Raw genomic sequence first — 16,568 nt, 5'->3', positions numbered from 1 at the left:
TACCAAGGTAAGACTGTTATGATTCTGGTCACCATAACCATATCAGGGTTGCTTCGTACATTACTTTTTCTCCATATTGTAAAACAAAGATTTGTGTGAGCCAGTGTGGTGTAGTAGTTAGTCTAGATTCAAACCCTCATTCAGCTATTAAATTCACATGATGGCTTTTGGGCCAATTGCTATCTCTTGCCCTAACCTACCTCATAGGGTTGTTGTGAGGATAAAAAGTGGAGTAGGAATCTCCCATACTCTTCTTTGAATCAAGTGTGGCATATAAATGAACAATTCCAAGCATCAGGCATACTACCACTTTTTCAATTATTGTAACCATAAGTAAAATTTCAAGTTGATATTATATATACATACCCACAGGCAAGAGAACATCTCCTACTATAACACCATATTTTTACAACACCCTTAAATGTTATATAGTGTCTGAAATATGCAAAATACAACAGTAACAGCATCAGAAATGATGTCAAAAAATTATGTTTCTATTACCAATATATTTTGCATGTTTCAGATACTAGTATCTACATTATTTAAGAGTTTTGTAAAAAAAAAATTATATAGCCTTATAGTAGGAGATTTTCTTCTGCCTATGGGTATAATATATTGGAAATTTACTTGTGGCTACAATAATAGGAAAATTAGTAATATGCCTGATTCTGTTACCCTTCGAATTGCCCAAATGTAATAAATTAAATATATGATATCTCATACAGTATAAAGGACAGATCAAGTCAGGCTTTTCCACTATAGATATATACAGCAGACAGCAAATGTGCACAGCTGTTGCTTGATCTGTGGAAAAAAAGGGGGGAAATCCTATATTTGTCCTTGTTATTATTAGATTTACTGTATATACCAAATTTCACTGTTAAAAAAGCGCAAGGTAGCTTACAATACAAAACACAATTAAAAACAATGAAACATAATATTAAATACAAATAAAAACAATATGATTGCAGCTGCTTAAACTGCAGATAAACATTTCATTGATCTATTAAAATTAGAATAAAAGTAAGATTGGACATTATAGTCATGTGACTTTTTACATAAGTCCAAGATTGTCCAAAACATAGCTAAAAATTTAAAAAGAGCAGGGATAGCTCATTGGCCAAAAGACTGAATAACAAGTAGTTCTGGTAAGAACTAATCTGCCTACTTTCACTATAATCTTAATTGATAATTACCATTCTCACATTAGCCCATCTCAGTCTTAAACATTCACAAGTCTGCCATCTTGAATTAGGGTGGATGACATCATCACAAACTATGCCACTGACATAATCACGATGTGATGACATCATCACAACTATGTCCCTACAGGTTAGGTGGTTCACAAGTTAACCCACGTGCGCCTCAAATATTAACAAATCCACCATCTTGAATCAAGGTGGATGACATCATCACAAACTATGCCGTTGAGGTGTCCCTATGTGTCCCTATAGCTGTAGAAAATTTGGTTCAAATCAGTTAGGTGCAGTGTTCCCTCTAACAGGGGTTCCCAGATGTTGTTGACCACATCTCCCAGAATCCCCAGCCAAAGGCCATTGCAGCTGAGGATGCTGGGAGTTGTAGTGAACTCCCAGCATCCCTGGGAATCCTTGTTAGAGGGAACACTGGTTAGGTGGTTCACAAACTAGCCCACTTGCATCTCAAACGTTTATGCATCCATCATCTTGAATTGGGGTGGATGAACATCATCTCAAACTATGTTGTTGAGATGTCCCTGTGTGTCTTATATAAATTTCAATATATGTTTTGAGGCTATTCTCTAGATATTTGTTTTATAATAATATCTGGAATATTACAGAATTAAAAATTCAGTGGATAGATAGAGAGATAGATAGATAGATTCACTTTAATTTCATTCATTGAGCCTAGAAAAGATACATTCAGAACTGACCATACCAAAAAGTCTTCTTGAATCCTTTTCACTATAGTGACCAAGTTGTTCTTGTACAGATCCTAATCATAATTGTTTGTTAAAGGTATACCTAAATATCAAGTGGGTCATTCTGTCCAACTGAGTTTACCTAAAAACGTCCCTGGATTAATTTATTGTTACCTTCTCCTTCTCTCTCTCCTCCCCCTACCCCATTAACTTGATAAACCAGAACAGATTTGTAGGTTTTAATAAGGGTACTCAATACCATTCCTGATTGTTCCTGATTGTTCTATATTGGAAAGATATATAACAATATAATCTGCATATAAATTAAAGTTACTGGCTTGCATACAGAGCAACATCCTGCCGTTCCGTGCTTCTCCAAACCCCATCCACATAGCCAATGAGTTCGCAGCAGAGGCTCCGTTGCTACCAATGATTGTGTCATTGCTGTAATGTAAGCCTCCCATTATTGCCAATTGTTCCATTCTGTCTAGTTATATTTTGTGTTTTGTTGTTTTGATGTATGTCCCAGTGGGGATTCTGTCAAAGGAGGATGGGGTGAGAAATAAAAGGGAGGGAAAGGAGAAGGGGAGAAATGGCGTGGTTGTTTCTGAATAAAGTCTTAGTTAAACCAGAATAAGATTTCTTCATATTACAAGGGAAGCATTTATAAAACATTTGGTGATGAGATTTTGAAACAGCTAAGCATGTGAATGTTCCTGCAATCTCATTGCATTGCATTACTGGGCAATGCATTCCTGAACTGAATTCTACTATTGCTGCTGCTGACTGTTTCTCCAGGTTCTTGATCTACACACCCCTGAAGGTACTTTTCCCTTATCAGTCCTGGACTCTGTAGTTCACTGGATGCCCACTGCAGCATGGCTCAGATCCCACCACCACCGTTTTAGTTACCAACCTCAGGAGAACCTGCTCTTCCCTAGAAACAATGGAGGTCCTATTCCTGCAGTTACTGACTGTTGATGAAACTGCCTCAAGGGTTTTGGTCAGCACCCCCAGTTCAGGCGAATGAGGGGAATTTAGCTCAAAAGGGGAGACAGTATTAATTTGTCTTAATTTGTGCAAGTGTATGAACTCAAGAAAATCGGCTTGAGAGAGAGATCTTAATTAAACAAAAAAAGGAGTTACTTAAAAGTAAAATCAGACTAAATTACTATGTGGCCCTAGTTTAAAGGCACCACAAATATACAAAGAAACAGACTACTGTAAGGCACATTTAGCTTAAAGTTCCAAATTATATGTAAATTCCCAGGTGGGCTAGAGAGGTTTCAGAAATAAGAGAAAGGGATAAGTTCAGCCCTGAAGAAGCCAGGCAAGAGGCTATATCACCTGTGTTGAAGAGGGGAACACCAAGGTGGTCTGCTGGAGTTTTTTGTTGCTGTCTGATGGGATCCAGAGTGAGAAGCACAAGAGAATACTGAGAGATGTTTCTTAGTGAGAATCCCAGGTGCAGGAGGATGCACACTGGGTCATCATGGAGTTAGGGATACTTATTTCCCAAAACGTGCCTTTAGGGCACATTTCTTTTGTCCTGCTCTGCTGAATAGGGGAGCCCAGACAACCTTTTTTTGGAATGCACTGTGTCTTAGTCCTTCCTGAGTAGGAATGTGTGTGAATTGCCTATTGCATTCAAGGCTGATTGTGAGGACAATTGGAGTGTGCAGGTGTGTTTAAAGCAGGGATTCTGAACGTGTGGGTCCCTAGATGTAATTGGACTTCAACTCCCATAATTCCCAACCAAAGGCCACTGGGGCTGGGGATTATGGGAATTGAAGTCCAATAACATCTGGGGACCCACATGTTGAGAAACCCTGGTTTAAAGAATATCCTGCACTGGGAAGGGCTTCCCAATAATTCTATCCAGAGTTTCGATGGGCACCTCTTCAAAGTTACATCACCGACCCATCCCTATTGTAATGGAGTCTGTTGTCTTATCTTCCTTGCCTTCCAGGCCTGTGTGCTTCCTTAACAACAGGTGCTATATCTCTTGCAAGAGGAAGAGGGGAGTTTAGATTTCATTCCAAGGCTGAAATGATCATAAATGTCAGACACTGGCAGTAGCTAGTCCTGAAGTCTGCTTGTCAGGCCCAAACACTCGTCATCGGCAGGCCTCCGCACTGGCATCTGTGCTGCATATCTCGTCCTTCGGCCCCGGCCAAGCCTCTCTTCACCCTCATATCTCTAAGTTTCTGAAGGGAGCAGCTAATCTGGCCCCTCCCCCAATCCGACGGTTCCCCTCCTGGAACCTCAATAAAGTACTGAACGCACTTACCAAGTTACCATTCGAACCGTTAGCCTCTATCTTGCTCAAAATATTGACATTCAAAGTTCTATTCCTTGTTGCTATCACGTCAGCACGAAGGGTTTCTGAATTAAGCGCCCTTTCTGCGGCAGAGGGGTTCTGCACTTTCCAATCTGATGCCGTACAACTCCGTTTGGATCCTACCTTCCTACCTAAAGTTAATTCTGTGTTTCACAGATCCCAGGTTATCGTCCTCCCATCCTTCTGCCCATCACCATCACACCCTAAGGAGAAACTATGGCACCACTTGGATGTCCGCAGGGTTCTACGGACATACATCCGTAGAACCAGAGACATTAGGCGTTCAGATGCACTCTTTGTATCTTTCCACCCACCTACCTTGGGAAAGAAGGTGTCCAAAGCCACGCTTGCCAAATGGATCAAATCCTGCATTCTCATGGCCTACTCTTCTCTCAACATCCCTCCACCGGGTGGCATCACGGCACATTCCACTAGGAGTGCCGCCGCGTCAGCAGCATTCTCAGCCCACGTTCCATTACAGGAAACCTGCAGAGTGGCAACTTGGACGTCTCTCACTCCGTTTATCAAACACTATAAAATACTGGGATTCTCTGACGCCCAGGCAGCATTTGGCCACACAGTTCTCCAACGAGTGTTATAAGATACATCCTCCCATCCCTGGGACATCTCTCCTGCAGCTTGGACAAATCCCATCATGAGGATCTCCTACTCAGGGGGAAAAGGAACATTTTCAATGAGACACCATGAATCCACTCTAATTTGCTATCATAGAATCCATACTCAGAATACCTCAGAAACAACAGAACCCTGTACGCCATGGGTTAGCAACCCATGGGGGTGGTTGGCACCCTATGTGCCATACACCACCACTCACTATGGGCCACCCCAGAACCCCCCAAGTGCACTTTTGGGGCTGCTGAATGCTCCATTATACTTTATGAGGAAAAACCTTAAAGACGCGTAAACTTCAACAATTCACCAAAAACCAGCCCTCTGCCCAAATCCTTTGAAAAAATTCAGGTAGCTTCCTTGCCCCTACCTGGAACTACCACCAACCCCACACTGCTCTAGGCCACCCCTTTGACCCCGACGTGAAGCTATACATTTGCTGACACCTCCATGCTTCTTTATGGAGAAAAACCTTAAAGACACGTAAACTTCAAAAATCACTTAAAAATCATCCCTTTGCCCAATTCCTTTCAAATAATTCTGATAGCTTCCTTGCCCACCCTAGGAACTACCACCCACCACACTCCACTCTACGACACCCCTTTCCCCACGACGTCAATAGCAATAGCAATAGCAATAGCACTTGCTTTTATATACTGCTCTATAGCCGAAGCTCTCTAAGCGGTTTACAATGATTTAGCATATTGCCCCCAACATTCTGGGTACTCATTGAAGCTATACATTTGATGCAATCCTAATTATTCTCTATGAGGAATTCAAAAATACTTTAACAATTCACCAATAATCAGAGGAGTGTCCAATTGCCTTGGGGTTTTGTGGGTGGTAGGCACCCCTGTCTGTCTACCACCCACCCCGCGTTTGTGCCCATAGGTGCTCCACAATAGGGGATATGGACTGGTTCGGGTCCCATTATACTCTATGAGAAAAATAATTAAAAATATTTCAAATATTCATAAAAATCATAGGGGTGTCTTATTGCTTCGGGGTTTGCATGGTTGTTGGGTGCTCCACAATAAGTAATAATGGGCTGGTTCGAGTCCCATTATATCCTATGAGAAAATAATAATAATAATTTTCAAAAATTCATAAAAAATCGTACAAGTGTCCGATTGCTTTGGGGTTTGGGTGACAGGTACCCCTGGATGCCACCTACCATCCTACCAACTTTTGGGTGTCTGAACCGGTTCAAACTGGTTAGAACTGGTTAGAATTTGAACCGAACCAGGGGGTGGTTCGAACGAAACCAGAACCGAACCACCCCCTCCTGGTTCGAACCCGGTTCGAATTCAAACCGAACTGGGCGAACCGGTTTTGTGCACATCCCTACCTCTGCATGGCCGGGTCATAAGAATTAAAAAAAAAATTAAAATCACAAACCACCTGAACCCGAACTGAACCATGGGGGTTTGGGGTGCACAAAACCGAACATGCCCAGTCCGGTTTGAGTCTGATCTGGACTCAAACCAAACTGGGCAACCCGTTTTTGTACACACCCCTAAGCTGAACTACTTCCTGGCCGCGTTTCAAATGTGACAGACTCAGGGCCTACTTCTCCACATTGTCAAGTAAAACTTAATGGCCATGAAGTGTAGATACTGGCTGATTCTGGTTCTCCATATACTATCATTTCCCATATGCTTAACAAGAAACTCCTTACTACATCAGATCTGCACCTGCAGCCTTCAGATAGCCACCCATGGAGATACTGAGGTCCCTCTGTTACCATAAATGGATATTTCACTGTGGTCCTGGAATACAAAGGATCAACTGCAGAAGGGAAAGTGTATGTGTCATGATAAGGAGTCTCAATATTGGTCTGGAAACATCAGAAAGATCTATTGCTAGTGTTAACCCAAATAACATGGAAACCGTATTACAGATGATGGAGCAATCGTATGCTGATATGATTGCTGATGTTTTGGACATTTTTGCTGATACTCCTGGCACTGCCATACATTTTAAACATAAAATTCAGATGAAGGCAAATGTACAACACAAAGTGAGGAGCGTACAACACAAAGTGATGAATGTACCCATAACAACTTAGAGGAGCTTTTAAGACTGCAGCATGCTGACATCATAGAGCCTAATTCATCAGAATTGGTCTCTCCCATTGTTATTGTGCAGAAATCAAATGGCATACTTTGAATGTGTGCAGATTTAAGAGATGTGAACTCCAGCATGGTAGTGGATTGTCATCCATTACCCAATGTCAATGAAATCCTGCTTATTCTGAAAAATGCCTGAGTGTTCTCATTTTAAGACTTGTCTTCAACCTAACATCAAATTCCTCTGCTCAGACTTTTTTGCAAATACATAGCCTTCATTACCTCAGAGGGTCTTTTTCAATGCAAAAGATTTACCTTTGGATTAGCTTCTGAAGCTTCAGTATTTCAAAGAATTATGCATGCAATTTTTGGGATTATGGATGGCATCACTTACTTTTAGGATGACATTCTAATGTATGAGCAAAACCACTGAGGAGCATGTTGCTAAACTGACAAAAGTCTTAAAACTCAGACAACATGGACTTACTATCTTTGTAGAGAAAATAGTTTCATCCGCTCATGGAGTGATCACGTCTTCTGAATGGAAAGTGGCCCTCAGTGCTGATCAAGTGCTTATTGAACTTACACCTTAAATAACTAATGGAGGGCCATGCAAAAACAAGGTACCTGAACATCTTCAACCATACATGTGTGTAGTGAGTGAGCTGTCCCTTCTCAATGAGCTGGTGCTGAGGAGTGATCATTTGGTGGTGCCAACCTCCTTACAAGCAAAAGTGATCAAAATTGCCCAGGAAGGTCACCTGGGCATGAGCTTGTCTAAAAGGTAAAACAGAGAAAGTTTTTGGTGGCCAGGAATGGACAAACACACTGAAATTTTAATCAGGCGCTGTATGTGACAAATTGCAGAAGATTTTCCCCACCCCCTTGATTCCAGTAGAGTATCCTAATGGTCCCTGGGAAAAGCATGCTTTGGATATAACGGGACCTTTTGATAATCAACCCACAGAACAAAGATTTGTTATAGTGATGGTGGAATACTACTCCAGGTGACCAGAAGTTTCATTTGCTGACAACATTACTACAAACAAGGTGATCCAGCTCATGGCTGCAGTTTTTATGAGAGAAGGTCTTCCTAAAGAACTAGTGACTGACAATGGGACACAGCTTACCTAATTTGAAATGGAACAATAATTGCATAACCATGGGATAAAACACAAGACTCTTTCCTTTTACCAATATCAAGGGAATGGCTTAGTGGAAAGAACAGATAGGTTAATGAAGGAAAATTTACAAGTGGCTACTACGCAAGAACAAACCTTGAAAGAGGCAATCTGTGAAACTCTACTTGCTTATCAAACTACTCATTTTACTACAGAAAAATCACCATTTGAACTGCTGAGAGGATGCAAAGCTACCACCAAACTTACCCAATGCAACAAGTGATAGGGCTTTCTTTGCCTGAGGATCTCACCCTGTGGATGCAGAGGTTTGTGACTGGGTAAGGGAGAAGCAACAAAAATATAAATTGTATGTGGATCAGAAACAGTGTGTGAAACAGTGAACATTTCAGGTGGGGGACTTTCTTTGCATACGGTTGTCTTATAAAGTGATAAAGAGAAGTTCCCAATATTCTGGATCAAAACAAATAATCAAAATCTGGGCAGAGTCTGTCATATTGGATGATGGAAAGAAATGGAACAGTTCAAGACTTTCCAACATGCATACTATGAGACAAGAGGGAAGGGGATCTGATCTCCAGAGAGGAACTGGAGAGGAATTTGATCTTGCCTCCAGTTTTGACCTCACAGATGAAGCTGGTGAAAGTGTGAACAATCCTTGGTACTAGAAGGAAAATCACAAACACCTGTTCCAGAGAACCCAGGACTTAGGAAAGGTGTGCATGACAGGAGACCACCTAAAAGACTTCAGTACTTTGTCACTAAATTTTAAATGTTATAAAGGGGAGGGATATGTTGTATTCTATCTAGTTATTTTTTGTGTTTTGTTTGGATGTTTGTCCCAGTGGGGATGCTGTAGAGTGTGTGGGAGATGGAGTGAGAAAGAAAAGGGAGGAAAGGGAAAGGAGAAAAGTTGAGTTGCTTCTTCTGAATAAAGTCTTAGTTAAACCAGAATAAGATTTCTTCGTGTTACAAGGGAAGCAGTCACAAAGCCAATGTAATGCTCATCGCTACAGCAAGGATGCAATTTTTAATAGCGATGGAGCCTCTGTGAGCTCATTAGCAGTGTGGATGCAGTTGGAAGAGGCATGGTTCGAGAGTGCACATGCTGCTGTTGTATTGGTTGAGCATTGCACTATATGTAAGCCACAGTTGTTATTTCCTATCCCCCCCCCAACCGATTTTGCCTAATATACAAGGAAAAAAATCATAGAGATAGTGAATAATGAGGTGACCAATGTATATCCAACCTTGTGCAAGCCTGACTCCCTGGTTAACTGAAACACTGGCATTTGAGATGTGGATTTGGAGATAATTTCAGCAACAGTAGTGGATGACTCATGCTGCAGCCTACTGAGTAGACCACAGAGGTCATTTGCAGGCTGATGAAATGGTGGTGATGGTAGCAGAGAGATGATAATTCTTTGCTGTCCTTGCACTAGCAGATTCATATCCAGCAGTGCTCTTCACATGAACATGTTAAGCTGCCTTATACAGGGTCAGATCATTGGTAGGGTCTTCCACTCTTCCAATTAGGGGAGGGCCAAATTCCAATGAAGAATTCTGACCAGAAGTCCCTCTCCATCACAAAAGTTCACTTTGAATGACTTTCATTAGCTGTCATAGTCAAGAGCCGAAGTTACATGTGGTGGCCTTCACAACACAGAGTTAGCATCCTCAAATTGCTTACAATCAAACTAGCAAATCGCCAGGGCCGGATGGCATCCATCCAAGAGTCCTCAAAGAACTCAAATGTGAAATTGCCGACCTCCTTGCTAAATTATATAACTTATCCCTGCAATCAGGATCTGTACCGGAGGACTGGAAAGTAGCAAATGTAACACCGATTTTCATAAAGTTTATAAGTTTATTTGGTCATTGACCAGCAAACATTTACAATAAACCTGTACGTATTTTACAAATAATATAACAAAACCTGGCCCGATTTTCATAAATGGATCCAGGGGTGATTCAAGAAATTACAGGGCGGGTAGTTTAACGTCCATTCCAGGCAAATTGATGGAAAGCATCCTCAAGGATAAAATTGTAAAGCACATAGAAGAACAGGCCCTGCTGGGAGAGAACCAGCATGGCTTCTGCAAAGGTAAATCTTGCCTCACCAACCTTTTGGAGTTCTTTGAGAGTGTCAACAAGTGTGTGGATCAAGGTGATCCAGTTGACATAGTCTACCTGGACTTCCAAAAAGCTTTTGACAAAGTTCCTCATCAAAGACTCCTGAGGAAACATAAAGGTAATGGGATAAGGGGACAAGTACATGTGTGGATTGCTAACTGGTTGAAAGACAGGAAACAGAGGGTAGGTATAAATGGAGAGTTTTCACAATGGATGGAAGTAAGAAGTGGGATCTTCTAGGGATCTGTACTGGGACCAGTCCTTTTTAATTTATTCATCAATGATCTAGAAGTAGGGATAAGCAGCGAGGTGGCCAAATTTGCAAATGATACCAAACTCTTTTGGGCAGTGAAATCCAAAACTGATTGTGAGGAGCTCCAAAAGGATCTCTCCAAACTGTGTGAGTGGGCGACAAAGTGGCAAATGCGGTTCAATGTTGGCAAGTGTGAAGTGATGCACATTGGGACGAAAAATCCCAATTTCAAGTATATGCTGATGGGATCTCTGCTGTCAGTGACTGACCAGGAGAGGGATCTTACGGTCATGGTGGACAGTTTGTTGAAAGTGTCGACTTAATTTGTGGCAGCTGTGAAAAAGGCCAATTCCATGCTAGGGATCATTAGGAAGGGGATTGAAAATAAAACACTGATCAGGGGCACAGCAAGGTTGGAGTGGGTCCAGAGACGAGATTTTAAAATCCCGCACCCCCACCCCCCCGGTCAAAGTCCAGGGCCTCCACACACCCCAGGCCTCCAAGGATTTAAGTCTGATATTTCAAAATAAGTATGCTGCCTGGAAAAAATTTCACTGAATACACACGCGCACACTTCACAATATATAGTAATATACATTGAATATTATATATTTGTGCTACTTTTAATGCCCAGAACACAAAGAAATACTAATTATTAAAATGGGCCCCTTGCTGCAGATTAGCAAAGGAGACTTTCAACCATGTAGTGTGAGCCTATGTATGTTTTCTCAGAATTCTGAACAAATTCAGTAAAGTTTGATTCCAGGAGATTTTTCACATGGGGCTTTTAAAGCCCTTTAACACACATCTCTGGAATGGAGGTGCTGCAGTCACATGTTGGCCAGGTTTACCCTGAAGTCCCTGTGAGTTATTGGGAAGCAGTTCACACACAATTCAGGTTTTTCACTGCTCATTAGAGTTTAGCCTGATTTATATCCGGAGTAAAAAACAACAACAGTATTTTGTGTTGTTTCTTTGGGACAACTTCAATTTTTCAGTAAAGCCTTCCAGGAAACTTGCAGTAAAGTCTACTGTGTGTAAAAGTCCCAGATAAGTGTGTGGAGAATTGCAGCCTCAGGCAACAAATCGAACCCCATTTAGCTGGAAGTACATTTCATTGAAACCTTAAAGGACTTACTAGCAAGGAAAGCATGTCTACTTAAAAATAAACTCCATTGCATTCAACTGTCTGAGATCCTTCCCTGGTGAGTGCATATAGGATTGCACATGCTCAGGGATGTAAAGCAAACCAAATTAATGTGTGCTCCCAGCATATTTTGCTCCATATAGGAGACCAGTAAGTCCCACTGATGCAAGGAAGATAGGTGGGGAGAAAAAGAGAAAAGAGCAAGAATTAGCACCATTCCTCAGGAGAAAAAGAGGGTGGGTGGAATGAGGAATCTGCCTCTTCTTGGTAAAATTTGAAGATAGATGAGACATACCAGGGCTCAAGGAGCTCCTGAAGTTACACCCTAGTCTGTCCTAAAAGTCATTTTCCTGCTCGCCAATGTGCAAGTAGGGCTGGTTGTGGTCTCTCATTGTACTGAGATAAAAACTACTTTCTGCAGGTGCTCAGAAGCAGGGTCATCCCTAGTGGGGTGTGGGGCTGGGGGGCAAATCAGCATGTGCAGGGCCTCCTTAACATTTAATATCATTACAGAATCATACTGATTGATGACATACAGTGTAAATAGTGTGAGTGAGGTTTTTGGACATGTCCAACCAGCTTGGCATTTCTAAGGAAAAATAAAATAAAATAAAAGCAGAACACATGCTTCACAGTTCTCACGCAAACCTTCTGGGTTGCAAAACAACTTGAACATAAGTGCATTTATAAATGAATGAATGAATGAATAAATATAAATATAATATTTGCTCCAGACGTTTTTATAATTTTCTGCCATGAAACAAGCCATTTATAGGACTTTTAAGATTTTTTTTTAAGCCAGCAAATTTTCCAATCTGTTTTAAATTAAATATTCAGAGACTTCTCCCCCCCGCCCCACCCATAACAAAGCCCTATGGCAAGCAGATCCCTATATGGGGGGGACCACAAAAAAGTATTCACATTCTACCTCCATTACTGGCAAAGGCTGGGCTGGCTGGGCTGGGAAGAGGGTCTGCAGTTAACTGTGGTGAGTAAGGGCAGTCAACGCTGGCCACTCTGCCTGCCTCCTTCCTTGCTTGCTTGTTTGCTGCCTGGAGAGCTTCAGGCTTCAGAGAGGCCTACACGGAGGCCTCTCTGGAAGCCCCGCCCACCCACCGATCAGCTGAGAGGCAGAGAGAGAAGGAGCTCTAGCAGCCTGCAGGCTGCTTAGACTGCCGGCCAGGAAGGCAAGCAGGGGAGAGGGCGAACAGGGCAAGTGGCTGAGGGGCCTTGTGGCTGGGCAGGCGGGCAATGGGGAGTCATGTGACGTGTCTCTGAGGGGCCCCTCCAGGCAGTGGGACCCCCAGACAACTGTCTCCCCTTGCCTAATGGTAGTTACACCCATTCTGCTAATATTATAATGCCCATATACAAAACTATGGTGCAGCCACACCTGGAGGATTGCGTACAATTCTGGTCACCATATCTAAAAAAAGACAGTGTAGAACTGGAAAAGGTGCAGAAGAGGGTAACCAAGATGATCAGGGGCCTAGAGCACCTTCCTTATGAGGCAAGGCTACAACACTTGGGGCTATTTAGTTTAGAAAAAAAGACAACTGTGGGGAGACATGATAGAGGTCTATAAGATCATGCATGGTGTAGAGAAAATGGATAGAGAGAAATTCTTCTCCCTCTCATATAACAGTAGAACCAGGGTTCATCCCATGAAATTGATTGCCAGGAAATTTAGGACGAACAAACAGAAGTACTTTTTCACACCACACATAATCAATTTATGGAATTCTCTGCCACAAGATGTGGTGACAGCCAACAACCTGGATGGCTTTAAGAGGGGTTTGGATAAATTCATGGAGGAGAGGTCTATCAACGGCTACTAGTCGGAGGGCTATAGGCCACCTCCAGCCTCAAAGGCAGAATGCCTCTGGTACTCAAGTTTCAGGGGAGTAACAGCAGGAGGGAGGGCATGCCCTCAACTCCTGCTTGTAGGCTTCCAGTGGCATCTGGTGGGCCACTGTGTGAAACAGGATGCTGGACTAGATGGGCCTTGGGCCTGATCCAGCAGGGCTGTTCTTATGTTGTCAAAAGAGACCATGAAGAACTGATAGAAGCAGATACGTCTGATATTGTCTGAAATCCTAGAAGCCACTGTCAATCAGTGGAATACAAAGATTCCTTAAAGGAGGCAGTGACTACTTAAGAAATCATATTTAAGTACAGAGGATTTGGCTAGTTTTATGTCTGTGGCCAACCTTCCCTTGCTAGAATGTGTGATGGCAGAGCAACTCCAGATGTTGCTGGATGAGACTTTTTTCTTGACCCCTTTCTGTCTGTTTTCTGGCCTGGTTATGGGATGGAGACAGCTTTGGTTGCCCTGGTGTATGCATGATGCTTGAGAAGAACGATGTGAGTCTGTTGATCTTTTTCTTAGTGGTTTTTGGTACCATGGACCAAACCATCTCTAAACAATCTTGAACCTGTGATTGATGTATCGGGATTTCATTCTCACATGGTTTCATTCCTTTTTGTCCAAATGTACACCAAGAATTACCAATGAACAAGCCAGATTAGCCCTATGGGAATTTGAGTGTGGTGTTCTTCAGAGTTCAGTATTGTGACTGATGCTATAATATCTATATGAAGGCATAGAGAGAGGTGATCTGCAGCTTTGGAGTGAGATGTTATCAGTATGCTAATGACATTCAGTTCTCACTTTTTCTATATATATTTTTTTTACTAAGCATTTGGTACCTGCTGTCTCTGTCCTGAACTAGTACTTGGAGGTGGTGGTTAGATGACTGAGACTAAGCAGGTAGAAGCTCAGTCCAGATGGGGCGATGCTGATGGTCACCTTCAGGCCTTGAAAGAAGCTAATTTGATGTGATTGATGGGATTATGATCTCCCTGTCTGAAGCATGTGTGGAGCCTTGGAGTGCTTCTGGATCTAGCACTGCTTTTTAATAAGTGTGGGTGTGATGACCAAAAGTACTTTATACCAAATGCCTCTATTATGTAGGTGCCACTTCATCTTGGACAGAAGGGATCATGATATGCTGTCCGTAAGTGACTACTATAATAGTCCATAAGTGACTACTGTAATAGACAGACGGGATCATGATATGCTGTCCATAAGTGACTACCTGGGCTGCCCTCTCAAAAATGAACTGGAAGCTAGTGCAACATTAGTGCAACAATCAACTGCCTACCTCTTTAGGAATGTTGGGAGGCATTAACATATATTCAGCCTGTGATATCACCTGCAGTGCCTGCCCATTCAAGGTTATTTTTAAAGCTCTGTGTGGCCTGGGACCCAGCTTTCTATATCAGCCAAATACATTTATCAGATGAAACATCAGTAAGGGAGGTGAAAGCTTTGGGTGCTAGGAGCAGGGCCTTTACTGTGACAGACTCTGGGTTGTGGAATTGTTCTTATTCCTGAGAAATGAGGTTGCAGCTTTTAGAGAGTCAAACCATTATACATTTGAGTTTGGTTCTGACTGAGTTCATCAATGTTTTTTAAAGTTCTAGTTCAGACACCAAGTTTGAAAATGCAGAATAGTATAGAATTGTTTTTAAAAATACAAATCTCTAAAATGTATATAATAATTATGTCACTTGAGAAAAAACCCTGTTTATTTCAAAGCTCTAATACACACACACACATACACACAAAATCTAAAAAACCCCACAGTAAATAATAATAACAAACTGTGTTAGCTGCCCCATAACAAATTGTTCTCTGGGCAGCTAAAAACACATAACACATTAAATAATAACAGACCAAATGGGAAAAAATAAAATACAAAACACAATACAAAGCAATTTAAAAATTCTTTTGAAATGTTTAAAAATCAAATTTAAAAATCAAAATTTTAAAGGCCCAAGTGAACAAAAAGGACTTTAACTGGCATCTAAAAGAACAAAGTGATGAAGCCAGGTGAACCTCACTGACGAGGTTATTCCATAAATGGGGTGCAAACACCGAAAAGGCCCTCTCCCTAGTAAATATTCTGTTTAGGCTGAATGGTAGAATGAAATCAAGGAGCAACTGCAGTGTTAAAGGAACACAAATGTACATAGAGAGTGATCAGCAAGCAACCCAGTTATGCCCTGTGGGAACCAAGAGTGTCTCCATCATTGGCTGAAGAATCTTCCACACTGAGGCCTTGTTGGACAACAGCCTGTTGCTCTACTTGGGCACTAGAAGAAAAACTAGTCTTTCCATGACCACCAACTTCTCCTGTCCTGCTCCTCCTCCTCTTCTTTTCAGATGCCTAAGTGAGCAACAGAATGTGGTTGGAACAGAGGGGAGTCCTCATCACCCTTGAAAAGCATCTGCGTGCCCGGTTATTGAACTAGTTTTGAACCAGTTACTACTTTTTTTTTTAATTGGTTACTACTTTTCCTGTTTAGTAGTTTGTTTCTAGTTCAGGTTCAAGACAACCAAGGTATATTAGGTGCAGGCTCAGTTCTGGTTAATTGAAGAAGAAGAAAAACCCCTCTGAATTTGTTTTTGGGTTCAGGTTTTGCTCAGGTCCCTGAAGACGCAAGTTTCGGGCAGTATAGAAATATTTCACATACGTACATTCATACATACATTACAAATTCCTGTTCTGGTTGACTTTTGGGCCTGTTTGGTTGAGGGCTATGAGGTGAACAAGCTGAGATGGAGGCCAATGGCCAACATCCTCATTAACTATGCACTTGTGCACTGGGGAAAAGTGTTCCCTGAAGGGCTGCATGACCCTCAGGGACATGTTTTTGGGTGTTGCAGGACACTTCTAGGGGAAGGAGAGATTGGTGAAAATCCCTCCCCCCACTCCCATGTGATAACAACTGTGGAACTCCAAAAGCTGTCTGTAGCAGGGGTGCTTTGCTGCTTCTTAGTAGGCAGGTGCACAGTTAGTGAGGATGTCAGTCACTGGATGTTGTCATGTTTTGTTGCTTCAGTATATGTCTTATGTTTTTATGATTCTATTGTGCTGAAGTTAAAACGTT

The sequence above is a fragment of the Hemicordylus capensis genome, chromosome 2, assembly GCF_027244095.1.
Source record: "Hemicordylus capensis ecotype Gifberg chromosome 2, rHemCap1.1.pri, whole genome shotgun sequence".
NCBI classification, from domain to species: Eukaryota; Metazoa; Chordata; class Lepidosauria; order Squamata; family Cordylidae; genus Hemicordylus; species Hemicordylus capensis.
The sequence above is the reverse complement of the archived record's forward strand: the minus strand, read 5'-3'. Positions refer to the sequence as shown.